Source organism: Pelophylax lessonae (assembly GCF_965119305.1).
Source record: "Pelophylax lessonae genome assembly, chromosome: 3".
In the NCBI taxonomy this organism is placed as follows: Eukaryota; Metazoa; Chordata; class Amphibia; order Anura; family Ranidae; genus Pelophylax; species Pelophylax lessonae.
In genome coordinates, this window is record NC_138770.1 from 88,693,126 (window position 1) to 88,707,990 (window position 14,865).

Consider the following 14,865-nt stretch of genomic DNA (forward strand, 5'->3'; position numbering starts at 1 on the left):
GGACATCATGCTTATCCTCGAGAACGCAGTCCGGGCCACAGATCGCATTCATCTAGACATAGATCTTCCGGTCGATCTAGATCTCATAGGAGCTATCGCTCTCCCTCTCCTCATATGTGTTCGGTGAGGAAAAAATGCTGGGCTTGTGGCGCCACACCCCTAACAAGCTGGTCTTTCAGAGCTGCTTTAAGGAATACGCAGGTGACCGAGACCAAGAAAGTCTACAAGTGGCCAAGCTTTTGAAACAGACCATGAAAGATTCTCTTTCTGAACTGGCTGCCATGATGCCTGCTCAGGCAATACCTCAGGACCCGCAGGCAACAGACGTTGATCCATAGGTGCCAGGCCCCTCTATGGCCAGCATGCCAATTTCCCCTTCAGGGCACAAGGCCAGAACCCCTTCTCGGGGAAAAGGAGGTGATTGAGGAGGAGTGGAAGAAGACAGAAAATAGGTTTTCACTCGCAAAGTTTGGGAAACTTTACCCTCTAGTTCCAGCTGATTCGGAACCCCTGGATTTGATGCCAGTGGTGGAAACAGCAGTATCCCAACTAGCAAAGAATGTTTTTCTTCCTATGGATTCAGCATTCTTTAAAGATCCTTTAGAGAGGTGTATGAATATGGATCTCAAAAGGAGCTATTTAGCTTCAGGTGCAGCATGTAAACCAGCAATCGCCCTTCAGTGTCCACAGCAACAAAAGCCTGGACAGAAAACATAAGAGTCGGCTATCAGACAAGATGTACCCAGTCTTCCTTTCTGGGGACAAGAAAAAGTAAGCCTTTTTCCGCCCCCCCCAGGATAAAACACAAAATCCTTTTTTGACAAAGGGCAGGCCCAAACACTCCCGGTTGGAACCAGGCTAAAACATTTTGTGCCAGTTTGGGCAAAAAGATGTCAGGACCCTTGGGTCCTATCTACAATAAAACACGGACACTACAGGACTTTCTCTCCCCAGCCTCCTCAAGATTACTTCAAGAGGACAGAGATCCCAACATCACCACAAAAAGTGGAAGCTCTTCTGCAGTTTATAACGACTCTCCAAGTACAGAGCGCAGCGGTTCCAGCGCCCCCTTCGGAGCAATATACAGTGCCTTGCGAAAGTATTCGGCCCCCTTGAACTTTGTGACCTTTTGCCACATTTCAGGCTTCAAACATAAGGATATAAAACTGTAATTTTTTGTGAAGAATCAACAAGTGAGACACAATCATGAAGTGGAACGAAATTTATTGGATATTTCAAACTTTGTTAACAAATAAAAAACTGAAAAATTGGGGGTGCAAAATTATTCAGCCCCTTTACTTTCAGTGCAGCAAACTCTCTCCAGAAGTTCAGTGAGGATCTCTGAATGATCCAATGTTGACCTAAATGACTAATGATGATAAATAGAATCCACCTGTGTGTAATCAAGTCTCCGTATAAATGCACCTGCAATGTGATAGTCTCAGAGGTCCATTTAAAGCGCAGAGAGCATCATGAAGAACAAGGAACACACTAGGCAGGTCTGAGATACTGTTTTGGAGAAGTTTAAAGGCGGATTTGTATACAAAAAGATTTCCCAAGCTTTAAACATCCCAAGGAGCACTGTGCAAGCGATAATATTGAAATGGAAGGAGTATCAAACCACTGCAAATCTACGAAGACCTGGCCGTCCCTCTAAACTTTCAGCTCATGCAAGGAGAAGACTGATCAGAGATGCAGCCAAGAGGCCCATGATCACTCTGGATGAACTGCAGAGATCTACAGCTGAGGTGGGAGACTCTGTCCATAGGACAACAATCAGTCGTATACTGCACAAATCTGTGAAACCAAAATCAAACTTTTTGGCAACAATGCAAAACATTATGTTTGGCGAAAAAAAGCAACACAGCTCATCACCCTGAACACACCATTCCCCACTGTCAAACATGGTGGTGGCAGCTTCATGGTTTGGGCCGGCTTTTCTTCAGCAGGGACAGGGAAGATGGTTAAAATTGATGGGAAGATGGATAGAGCCAAATACAGGACCATTCTGGAAGAAAACCTGATGGAGTCTGCAAAAGACCTGAGACTGGGATGGAGATTTGTCTTCCAACAAGACAATGATCCAAAACATAAAGCAAAATCTGCAATGGAATGGTTCACAAATAAACATACCCAGGTGTTAGAATGACCAAGTCAAAGTCCAGACCTGAATCCAATCGAGAATCTGTGGAAATAACTGAAAACTGCTGTTCACAAACACTCTCCATCCAACCTCACTGAGCTTGAGCTGTTTTGCAAGGAGGAATGGGCAAAAATGTCAGTCTCTCGATGTGCAAAACTGATAGAGACATACCCCAAGCGACTTACAGCTATAATCGCAGCAAAAGGCGGCGCTACAAAGTATTAACTTAAGGGAGCTGAATAATTTTGCACGCCCAATTTTTCAGTTTTTTATTTGTTAACAAAGTTTGAAATATCCAATAAATTTCATTCCACTTTATGATTGTGTCCCACTTGTTGTTGATGCTTCACAAAAAATTACAGTTTATATCTTTATGTTTGAAACCTGAAATGTGGCAAAAGGTCGCACAGTTCAAGGGGGCCGAATACTTTCGCAAGGCACTGTACAGGTTTTTACTCCACTCTATTCCTCGTTCCAAAGAAAACTGGGGGATGGAGACCAGTAATAGACCTGAGAAAGCTCAATCGACATGGATCTAGAAAGTTTCAAGATGGAATCTCTGCAGACAATAATCCAAGCAGTACAACCAAAGAATTGGTTACTCTCAATAGACCTTCAGGATGCCTATCTGCACATTCCAATTCTTCCGTCCTCTCAGAGATACCTGAGGTTTTCAGTGGGGCAACTACATCTTCAGTTTCATGCCTTCCATTCGGCCTATGCACTTCTCCTCGGGTCTTCACGAAGGTCCTAGTCTCTACCATCGCCCTTCTCAGGGAAAAGGGCCTACGGGTATATCATTACCTGGACGACATCCTCTTGCTCGTGGACAGTCAGAGTTACCCTCTTGCACAGAGGGACATCTTATTACAGTCTTTGACCCAGGCAGGGAGGTTAATAAACTAGCAGAAGAGCCATCCCATGCCTACCCAGCAGATGATCTATCTTGGAGCATTATTCAACACCAGTCAGGGTACAGTGTCATTACCCATACAGAAGGTAAAGATCCTCATTCAGAGAGTTTCCAAGATTTTGCGCAACCCCCGCCTGACAGCTTCTCTCTGCTTGAGCCTCATAGGTTCAATGTCAGCATGCATTCTGATGGTGCCATGTCACGTTGACATCTGAGGTACTTTCAGACCGGCTTCCTAAAAAGCAGTGGAAGAAACCACGTCCCTCACAGACCATCCTCTTAACACCATGCATGCGCAGAAGTCTTCATTGGTGGACGAAGCTTCAGAACCTCTCCAAACCGCAATAGTTGGGTTCCCTCTCCTGGACCACAATTACTTCAGATGCCAGTGGAAAAGGGTGGGGAGCCCATTTTGAGGAAATCTAGGTCCAGGGAAGATGGTCCTTTCAAGCCGAGAGCCTAGTCTCGAACATCCTGAAGTTGAGAGGAGCATTCTTAGCCTTAACCTCTCTAGCTCCCCACATCAGAGGGAAGAGAGTCCTTCTATGACTGGACAACAGGGCAGCAGTCTCCTATATTCAAAAACAGGGCGGGACTCGCAGCAGGTCGCTTCTGTCAAGAGTAGAACAGATCATGCTCTGGGCAGAGAGGAATCTCCTAGACCTCAGAGCAGTTTATCTCCCGGGCAGGCTAAACAATCAAGCGGACATTCTCTCCAGATCTTGCCCGGTCAACAATGAATGGGCCCTGCATCCGCACATATTTCACCAGATCGCCAATCACTGGAAATATCCTCAAGTGGATCTGTTCGCTACACCACGGAACACCAAGCTTCCCAGATTTATCTCCCCCCTTTTCCACACCCCCAGATGGAAGCAGTGGATGCTCTGACATGCCTCTGGGACTTCGACACAGGGTATGGCTTCCCACCTCGCCCTCTTATTCTAAAATTCTTCCTGAGGCTCCTGAAGGAACCAGTACACATCCTGGTGATTCTCCCTTATTGGCACAAGAAACCTTAGTTTCCACTAGCCATGCGACTGTCTGTGAACACACCTCTGACACTTCCCCTGTTCCCTCAACTTCTCGAGCAGGGCAGAGTCTCTCATCCAAACCCGCACAGATTGGATCTACCGGTGTGGAAATTGAGTGGTGGAGGTTTGAAGCCTTATGCCCTGTTCACACTATCAGATTATCTGAAGACTTTTGTCTTCAGATTTACCTTTTCTATGTAGTGCAAGGGCCTGCCGGATTGCATACAAATTGAAAGTGTTTAGGTTTGACCTCATATTATATGGTTTTGGTAAGTCTGCAGACAAAAGTCTTCAGATAATCTGATAGTGTGTACAGGGCATTAGGCTGTTCCCCGGAAGTAATTTTGACACTCCTTCAAACAAGGAAACCATACACAAACTCCATCTACTCAAGAGTCTGGGAAAAGTTCCAAACCGCTGGGAAAAAAAATAAAAATTTGATCGATTCTCACCTTCAGTCTCCAATATTTTGGGGTTCCTACAGACCGGACTTGACATATGCCTAGGTCTCAGTTCGTTAAAGGTCCAGGTGGCCGCATTATCAACGGCAACAAATTCAAGATGGGCGGTCAACCCTCTCGTAATTACGTTCCCTAGAGGGGTGTTAAAGTCACGCCCTCTGGTCAGACGCACCTTTCCAAAATGGGACCTAACTCTAATCCTGGAAGCCTTGGCGGAACATCCTTTTGCTCCTATGGAACAAATATCGATTTTGAACTTATCCTTAAAGATGGCCTTTCTTCTAGCCATTACATCTGGCAGGAGGATATCGGACTTGCAAGCCCTGGGAATCAGAGAGGATCACGTTTCTTTCTTTCCAGACAGAGTGGAACTGCGACCTATTCAAGGTTTCACCCCTAAAGTCGCTACCACAAGTCACCTCAGGGAACCATGGGCCTTGCCAGTTTTTTTTTCCCAGTCAGAAATAGTCCTCAAGAAGTATCTCGAAGCTACAGAAAAATTTAGAACATCTAACAGGCTGTTCGTTATCCCATGGGAAAAAAACAGAGGGAAGGAAGCCTCTAGCAGGACTCTTGCATCCTGGATTGTCAAACTAATATGTAAAGTGTACAGGGCTAAAGGCATGGTTCCTCCAGAGCAGGTAACTGTTCATTCAACAAGATCAATTTCTGCCTCATGGGCAGCCAGAGCGAAGTCTCACTGGATACCATCTGCAGGGCTGCCACATGGTCGTCTCAGCACACATTTATAAAACATTGAGTTGACTCTGGAATGCTCCCCACTGTAGAATTTGAAAGAAGGACCATGCAGGAAGCCCTTTCTTCATCTAAAAGAAAAAAACATTTCCTTGTGTTTTAACATCTACCCACCCTTTTGTCAGCTAGTTATTTATCACAGGTATGCTGCCATGGAGGCACCAGGAAAATGGAAAATTGTATCATACTTACCGTAATTTTCCTTTCCTGGTGCCTATCCATGGCAGCATACGCTCTCTCCCTCGGTATTCTAGATTACAAGAGAATGCTGGGAGTAGGGGGCATCTTTCTTTTAAGCTATTCACTAGTCCTGAAGGTGTAGAGGCCGAGCTCTATCACAGGTATGCTGTCATGGATAGGCACCAGGAAAGGAAAATTACTGTAAGTATGATACAATTTTCTGTTTTTTCTTCCCATTTTGGATAGAGCAAGGGAGGGTAATATCCCCATGTCAGATTTTTTTTGGCATCTATGTCCTATTGGAAATTTCCTTTCACTTCCTGTCCCATAGCCAAACAAGAAGTAAGAGGAAATCCCTGCAAATTAGGGGAACTCCTTGGGGACCTCCAGGCAACCAGAACTAAACTCCATTGGAAGATTACCCCTCTATTACTTTTCTGGGGACAGCCTAAAATTTTATATTTTCTTTGACTTTCACTTTCAAACAGGACAAATAGAGAGGGTGCATCTCCCTAATGGGGGCACAGCCTAGGGTTGCCACCTTATCCCTTTAAAACCGAACACATATTAGTTACACAGATTCTGTAGCCTATTAAGGTGATAACTAAATTAAAGTGATTGTAAAGACTTGTGTTTTTTTTTTTTAAATAACAAAACATGTCATACTTAACTCCTCTGTGCAGTGGTTTTGTGCACGGCAGCCCATATCCTCCTCTTTTTGGGTCCCTCTTCGCTGCTCCTGGCCCCTCCCTCCTGTTGAGTGTCCCCAAAGCAAGCAGCTCACCAGAGCTGAGCTGTAGTTTCATGTGTCCATTGAGACATGGAGCTGCCATTCGGTCCCACCCCTCTCTCTCCTGAATGGCTAACTGACTTTGATTGACAACAGCGGGAGCCAATTGCGCCGCTGCTGTGTCTTAGCCAATCAGGAGGGAGAGTCCCAGGTGGCTGATGGACTCATGGACAGCGCTGGATAGAGATGGGGCTCAGGTAAGTACTAGGGGTGCTGGGAGGCTGCTACACAAAGAAAGCTTTTTATCTTAATGCATAGAATGCATTAAGATAATAAACCTTCTGACTTTACAACTCCTTTAATTTAGTGCCTTACTTGCATTAAATGGTCCCTAGAACCTGTGTAAATAATATGTGTTCGGTTTAAAAGGGATGAAGTGGCAACCCTAGCACAGACAGCAATAAAAGCTGACAGGTGGTCTAATCTCTTTCCTTTTTTGCCTTTAGTTATAATTTAAAGAGTAGCTCCAGCCACTTGTGGTAAAAAATAAAAGTCAGCAGCTACAAAAAGTGCATCTGCTGACTTTTAAAATACAGCCACTCACCTGTCCTATGGTCTAGTGGTGAGCTCACCCCAGGCAGCCTCACTCGCTGTCTTTGGTCCTCAATGTGGGCATCTTCACTATGGGCACCCGGCTGTGACAGCTTGCGACTTCACAGCCCGGTGCCCACTGTGCATGCGCGATTCACTCTACGCATCGTGAGTGGTGGATGCAGTCTTCTGGGAAGGAGAAAGGAGAACTTCCGTTCCGCTCAGAACGGAAATGGGAAGCAGGTACCTGTCAAAATTGGGTACCCATTCCTCAAAAGTGCCAATTGTTTATGAGGAGCAGGAAACAAGTCCTTAAAGCAGAACTTTCCCTTTTGGATGGAGTTCCGCTTGAAGGCCAAATAGGCTGTCTTTAGGCAGGTTAACAGTTATGTTCCCCCTGTTCCAAACTTACTTTAATAAACACCTGCAGCATCCTGACTATAAGATCTTTTACCCGTTTAGGCTTGGTTCACACCTATGCAGTTTGATTTTGGTTGTTTTTGCAGTGCATTTTGCACACACGATTTTACCATGATTCACGTATTGCATTTTTTATACTTTTTTTCTTTTTTTGACCAATTTGTTGTTGAGCAAAATAAAAAACACAAATCGTGGCAAAAAAAAAACACACTACATACTTTTCTGCAGCTTCTCCACTGAAGTCTATTGAAGCAAAAAAAAGCGCCATTTTGCATTTAACCGCTTTCCGACCACTCACGTTGAGCCTACTGTGGCAAAGTGGTTCGTTATCGTCCAGCGATGTAGAAATACGTCGCTGGACTCCTCCCCTTGTGGGCGGCGTGCGCGCGCCGCCGGAGGCTCGCTCCCGCTGTATTCAGTCACAGTGGTAGTCGGGCCAGGGGAGGAGGGGCGGTGATCACCGCTGCTCTTCCCCGATCATCGGGGATCGAGTGTGGAGATCCGCCTGCTTGTGTAAACAAAGCGGGCGTATCTCCTAAGTGACAGGCAGGGACAGGTTGCAGGATTCAGCATAGCTGAACCTGCGATCTGTGCCTGTGTCACACAGTCCCCTCCCCCCACACACGTCAGTAAGCACCAGGCATACATTAACTCCTTGATCACCAATAAAAGTTAACCCCTTCCCTGCCAGTGTCATTTTTACAGTAACAGTACATATTTATAGCACTGATTACTGTAGTAATGTCACTGGTATCCCCAAAAGTGTCAAAAATGTCAGTCAAGGGTACGATCTGTCCGCGGCAATGTCGCAGTCCTGAAAAAAAAAAAAACGCAGATCGCCGCCATTACTAGTTTAAAAAAAAAAACAATAAAAATGACAAAAATTTCCCGTAGTTAGTAGCTGCGATAACTTTTGCGCAAACCAATCAAAATACGCTTATTGCGATTTTTTTTACCAAAAATATGTAGCAGAAAACAAATTGGCCTAAAATGTTAAAAAAATTAGATTTTTACATTTTTTGGGGGGATTTCATATAAAAAAATGTGAAAAATATTGTTATTTTTTCAAAATGGTCACTCTTTTTTTGTTTATAGCGCAAAAAGTAAAAATCGCACAGGTGATCAAATACCACCAAAAGAAAGCTCTATTTGTGGGTAAAAAAAGGACGTCAATTATAATTTGGGTATAGCATCTCACGACCATGCAATCGTCCATTAAAGTAACGCAGTGCCGAATCGCAAATTATGGCCTGGTCAGGAATGGGGTAAAATCTTCCGGTCTTAAAGCGATTAAAAATACGCTCATTGAGAATTTTTTTGTCAAAGACATGTAGCTAAATACATTTTAGCCTAAATATATGACAAAAATTGAATATATTGGATATTTTTTAACTGTCAAAATAGAAAAATATTGTTATTTTTTTCAAAATTGTCGCTTTTTTTTTTATTAATATCGCAAAAAATGAAAAGCACAGAGGTGATCAAATACCACCAAAAGAAAGCTCTGTTTATGGGAAAAAAAGGATGTAAATTTAGTTTGGGTATGGCGTTGCATGACTGCGCAATTGTCAGTTAAAGTCGCACAGTTCCGAATCGCAAAAAGTGGCCCGGACGTAAAGCAGGAAAATCCTCCGGTGGTAAAGTGGTTAAAAAAGTCCCTGACCCTTTCCAAAAAAGCAGTGGCTGAAAAAAAACATAGATGTGAACGTGTCCCATAGGAAACAATGTGAAATGGGCTGTAGTGTGTTTCTACAAAAATAAATAAAAACTTCATAAATGTACACCAAGCCTAAGAGATTGTAAGACCTTCCATCCTCAGTATCTTTCCATTATTGTCTAAAATATTGTAAAATACGACCTTATTTGTATCATTTATATCCTAATAGATTGTAGGCTCTTCGATCTTATGTATTCCTTCCCTATAGCCTAACAGATTATATGATGTTTCTGAATCTGTATTATCCCTTATACCCTAATAAACTGTAAACTCTTCCACCTTTTGTATCCTCCCGTCTAACATAATAGACTGTAAAATGTTAAATATTGGAAAAATGTGGCAATTAAAAAAAAAAAAAAAAAGTAACATTCAAGCAAATAATTATAATCTTTTTCACACTTACTGTTTCTGTTCTTTCTTGTTCTAAGGAAACCTCAGTCTGGAATTTCCGTGCACACTGAATTGCGGGTGTTTCTTCATGACAGCTCCACCCTTCATCTCCAATTACTTTAAATCCTGTAAACCTGTTCTGAACATACTATAAGCTTTTGTGACATACCGATTATATCTAAGTTGTCAATATAATAGAAGCTATATACCAATTCTAGCATTACAAGGTCCAAAATGTGAACATTGTTTTTTTTACCACCAACAGGAATGTCCAAAGCTCTTTTGAACGGAGTCTGATAAAACACCTGTTCACATTAAAGCAAATGTATTTATTTTTTATTTAGTTAGTGGCCTATTGAACACTTTTACCACCTTCCTGCCCAGACCAGTTTTCAGCTTTTAGCGCTGTCACATTTTGAATGACAATGGTGCAGTCATGCAACACTATACCCAAACAACATTTTTATCATTTTTTTCACACAAAGAGAGCTTTCTTTTGGTGGTATTTAACCACTTAAGCCCCGGAGGATTTGGCTGCTAAACGACCAGGGGGTATTTTGCGATTCGGCACTGCGTGACTTTAACGGACAATTGCGCGGTCGTGCGATGCTGTACCTAAATGAATCTGACGTCCTTTTTTTCCCCACAAACAGAGCTTTCTTTTGGTGGTATTTGATCACCTGTGCGCTTTTTACTTTTTGCGCTATAAACAAAAAAAGAGCGTAAATTTTGCAAAAATAACAATATTTTTCACATTTTTTTATATGAAATTCCCCCCCAAAAAAATGTAAAAATCTAAATTTTTTAACATTTTCGGCCAATTTGTTTTATGCTACATATGTTTGGTAAAAAAAATCGCAAAAAGCGTATTTTGATTGGTTTGCGCAAAATTTATCGCGTTTACTAACAAAGGGAAAGATTTTTGTCATTTTTGTTGTTTTTTTTTTAACGCGTAATGGCGGCGATCTGCGATTTTTTTTGCGGTACTGCGACATTGGGGCGGACAGATTGGACCCTTGACTGACATTTTTGACACTTTTGGGGTTACCAGTGACATTTCTACAGTAATCAGTGCTATACATATGCACTGTTACTGTAAAAATACACTGGTAGTGAAGGGGTTAACTTTATTTGAGAGGGAGGGGCTGTGTGTGTCCCTAGGGGCGTGCTTTCTACTGTGATTGGCTGTGACTTGAGGTGTAAGGAAACTGTTCAACGGTTCTAAATAGTAGAACCGTTTGATCAGTGTTTTTACACCGAGGAGAATGACAGGCAGCTTGTTTACACAAGCTGCCTGACTTTCTCCCTCTCCCCCGACGATCGCCGAGTGACCGGCGGACATCGGGTCCGCCGGTCACACGCGCGGGGGGGTCCGTGACCGCGCGTGAGCGGGAGCGCGCCTCCGGCGGCGCGCGCTCGCTCCCCAGACCCTCCCAGGCTAGTGACGTTAATTAATGTCACTCTGCCTGTGAGGGGCTGACCGCCGCAGTAAATTTACTTGCGGCGGTCGGCAAGCGGTTAATCACCACTGGGTTTTTTTTATTTTTTGCTAAATAAATGAAAAAAAGACCAAAAATTTTGGCCTTTTTCATACAGTAGTTTGTTATAAAATTTAGCAAAAAGGTAATTTTACTTCTGCACCAATGTGCACTGATGAGGCTGCACTGATGGGCACAGATGAGGCAAGACTGGTGGGCACTGATGAGATGGCACTGATTGGTGGCACTGATGGGCACTGATGGGTGGCATTGATAGGTGACACTGATGAGGAGGCACTGATGGGCACTGATTGGCAGCACTCGTGGGCACTGATTGGTAGCACTGGTAGGGCACTGTTGGGACTGCACTGATATTTAGGACACTGATAATCAGTGCCCTGATTATCAGTGTACTTGTCCCTTTTACACAAGCCACTTTTAGCCTCTCTTCTCCTATCCTTATGCTGTCAAGATGAGGAAAAGATGCTGTCAAGATGAGGAAAGGAATGTCGATAACTGGCTTCTGTTTACATTGTGATCAACTGTGATTGGACACAGCTGAGCACATGGAAAAGAGCAGCTGATTGGCTCTTTACCTCAATCTGTAATCAGAAGCCACCAACCATCAGTAGCCACCCTCCCAGAACTGGCTGGCCATACTGTAGACATAATTCAGCTATAGCACAGTCGGCAAGTGGTTACAGGTAAAATCTTCAATATATATATATATATATATATATATATATATATATATATATATATATATATATACATATTTTTTTTTCAGTTGTTACTGCAGAGTTTTTTGTGTGGTTTGGCAACACTCCAAAAAACAGGGAAAAAAATAAAACACAAGTGTATATGTTGTTATCTGATGGATTATTGCACAATTCAGGAACAAATGTGAAAAAGACTCATAGCGCTTGTATTAGGACAACTTTTTTTTCCAGCCTGAATTTCAGCTTTAAGTTCAATAACAACTCGGAAATATCAGGTGATACTATATATTTCCTTTCTCTCGTATTAAATAAAAGATAGATTATAATATAGGACCATGTCACACCACCAGCTAAAGCAGGGATTAGCAATTGGTATTAGTTATTGCGTTAGTTTTGCTAAAGTTGACCATAATGCTTGCCTATACTTATGGGGGTCGTTTTATTCATTTCCTACATGAATGTCTCAAACATTGCACAGCCAATACGAAAAATCACCCTAAATTTCCTAATCCTTTATTTCCTATGATTGTCAGCTCCATCTAGTGGCCATACTGCAGATTTTTCCGTATTGAGGTAGTTCATGAAAAATATTGCATTAGGACTAGGAGCCGAGAAACATCCAAAATAAACATATTAGGCAAATTATAGAGTTATTTATGATGGCTCTGCAAATGCTTGAGACACTCTGCAATTAATAACAAAGAGCTCCAGAAGTTGGAGATTTTTTTTTTTTCAAAATATTTTTAATTAAGGTTTTATCAAATAACATACAAATAGACATAGAGCTTTAACAGTCGCTCGCTCGCATGTAGATAAAAAAGGCAGAGAAATATCGAACATTAAACAGGTGAGTTGCATACAATTTTCAGCATCAGTATCACATAATAATAACAAAAACAACAACAACCAGCTATGAGTACACCAGTGTCAGATATAATGTATGCCATCATGGGAGCTCGTTAGTTCGGGTTTTGGGGAAACCATGCTGTCCACTCTGCCCATTGTTTCTCGAAGGGGGCCATAGATGGCAAAGTTCTACCAGCTAATAACCGTTTGAATTAGTAATTAAGATTTACCTGGGTTAGTACTTCGCTATGGTTAGGGGCAGAGCTGTCTTTCCAGTGTCTAGAATGATCAATTTCGCTGCGAGGAGAATGTGGGTCATTATGGTGCGGTACTCTTTCGGGTATTACTGAATCCCCATGTGGAGTATTGCTAGAGCAGGGTCAGGTCGCCTAAGGATACTGGAGATTTCTGCCATGGCTTGGAAGATCTTTTTCCAGTAACTAGAGATACCCACACATGACCAAAACACATGGTGAATGTTTGCTGTCTGGCGGCAACCACACCAGCAAAGGGGGGAGTATCTCGGTATAAATTTTGCTAGGATAACTGGGGTTTTGTACCATCTAGCCACTATTTCTGGGACAGGTCCCAGTGGTTGGTACAGTGTGTTGCCGACACAACCGCTCGGAATGCCTGGGTCCATTGGTGTGGTGTAAATTGTGTCCCCAAATCCTGTTCCCAACGTACCATCGAGGGCGTTTTGGTAAAGGTAGACTTGGTTCCAAGGATGTCGTAAAAAAGAGAGATACCCTTGGTCGTTTTGATGGGAGATTGGAAGAATTTATTAATTCTTTCGTCTACTGTGAGCGAGGGCAAAGGGTACTTGTTCAAAAAGGTGCTGATCTGAAGGTGTGAGTAGAATGGGGAGGAAGGTAGCGTATATTGGTTTACGAAATCTGTCCATGGTTTCACTGAGGAGCCAGACATCAGTTCATCAACTCATTGAATGCCATGATCAGACCACACCTGAGTTTTCAGATAGGGAATTAAGATTTCCATAGTTTTTAAGGGTATTCTTAGGGTTGTCATTTTGGAGTGATTAGACGATGAGCCTCCAAGCTAGGATTGTGGCCTGAGTTGTGAGTGGTAACGAGTGGATAGTCAATGGTCTCCACAAGTCCCCAAGAAGCAGAAGGTGTAAGGAGGGGGAATTGGACATCGCTGCTTCTAAATGCACCCAAAGGGCCTCTGGAGACTCGAGGAACCATTTCTCCGCCTGTGACAGGAGTGAGGCTGTGTAATAGTCAGCAATGACCGGCCAATAGGTGCCTCCTACTTTTTTGTGCTGCACTAGGTGGGTCATGGAACACCTAGGTTTTTTGCCCAACCAGATAAACTGTTTAAGTATAGACCTGAGTTCCTTTAAATATCTATTGTGGATAGGGAGGGGAATAGTCCTAAACAGATGTAATATTTTGGGTAATTCCATCATTTTAAACGACACTATCCTGCCTATCCAGGAAAGTTCCGTTTTAGCCGTACGTTGCATATTCTGGCGAATTTTTGCAATAAGGGGCTTAAAATTCAAGTCTATGATTTTAGACACGTCGGCGGCCAAGTGGACGCCCAAATAGGGAATGGATTTGTTGGCCCATGTGTAGAGAAAATGTCCCTGCTTTCATATGTCCGTTCACCCCTAAGTCTAATATTAGTGATTTATGGAAGTTCACTTTGTAGTAGGACAATGCGCTGAACCGGGTGAGGATATCATGGATGCAGGGTAGGGAGACTAAGGGATTGGTGACAATTAGTACCACGTCGTCAGCGAAAAGATTTATTACGTGGGATTTACGGTTGGCAGTAATACCAGTAATCAAGGGATGAGTTCTGATCATTTCGGCGAGGGGCTCCATCATCAGGTTGAAGATGGCCGGTGATAAGGGGCAACCCTGTCTCGTACCATTCCTAATCATGAACTACTTGGATAGGAATCCAGACCTGTAGACCCTCGCCGAAGGGCCAGAGTACAATGCTAGTATGGCTGACAATATGGGACCCCGAAAGCCGAATTTGCAGAGGGTAGCGTGCATGTATCCCCAGTGAATTCTATTGAACGCTTTTTCAGCGCCGATAGAAAGCAAGAGGGTTGGGATTTTATGGCTACGTACGTGGTGGAGGACGTTGAGAATACGCCTTGTAGCGTCCGGAGCTTCTCGACCTTTGGTGAATCCCATCTGATCCAGGTTCACCAAGGTTGGGATAACAATGTGGGCAGAGAGCATGTCCGTTGGAAGCTTTCCATCAGACACCGCCACAGTGACAGAAGTTGGAGATTTTGTAGGTAGGAAAGAGTAAATTGTAGGTTTGTAAGAGTAGGTTTAGTAGGTAGGTTTGTAAGAGTAAATTGCTCATCAAGTGAACTTCCAATCCTAATAAGCAATTAAATGTTTCCTGGCAGAAGAAACACTAAGGTGAGATTGAGTAAACGCAAATCATTGCTACAAAATTACATATGGGACATGGTCATAAGAATAAGAGCAACAATGG

General features: G+C 43.1%; 1 protein-coding gene across 1 annotated transcript in view; it reads right to left on the reverse strand.

Moving 5' to 3' along the window:
* LOC309551305 (cytochrome P450 2K1-like) overlaps positions 1 to 9,491 on the reverse strand; it is a 79,836-nt gene extending 70,345 nt beyond the window's left edge. Inside the window, exon 1 of the mRNA XM_082251837.1 lies at positions 9,349 to 9,491. The gene's annotated coding sequence lies outside the window, so the exon portion shown is untranslated. The remainder of the gene's footprint in view (positions 1 to 9,348) is intronic.
* Positions 9,492 to 14,865: the final 5,374 nt, after the last annotated feature.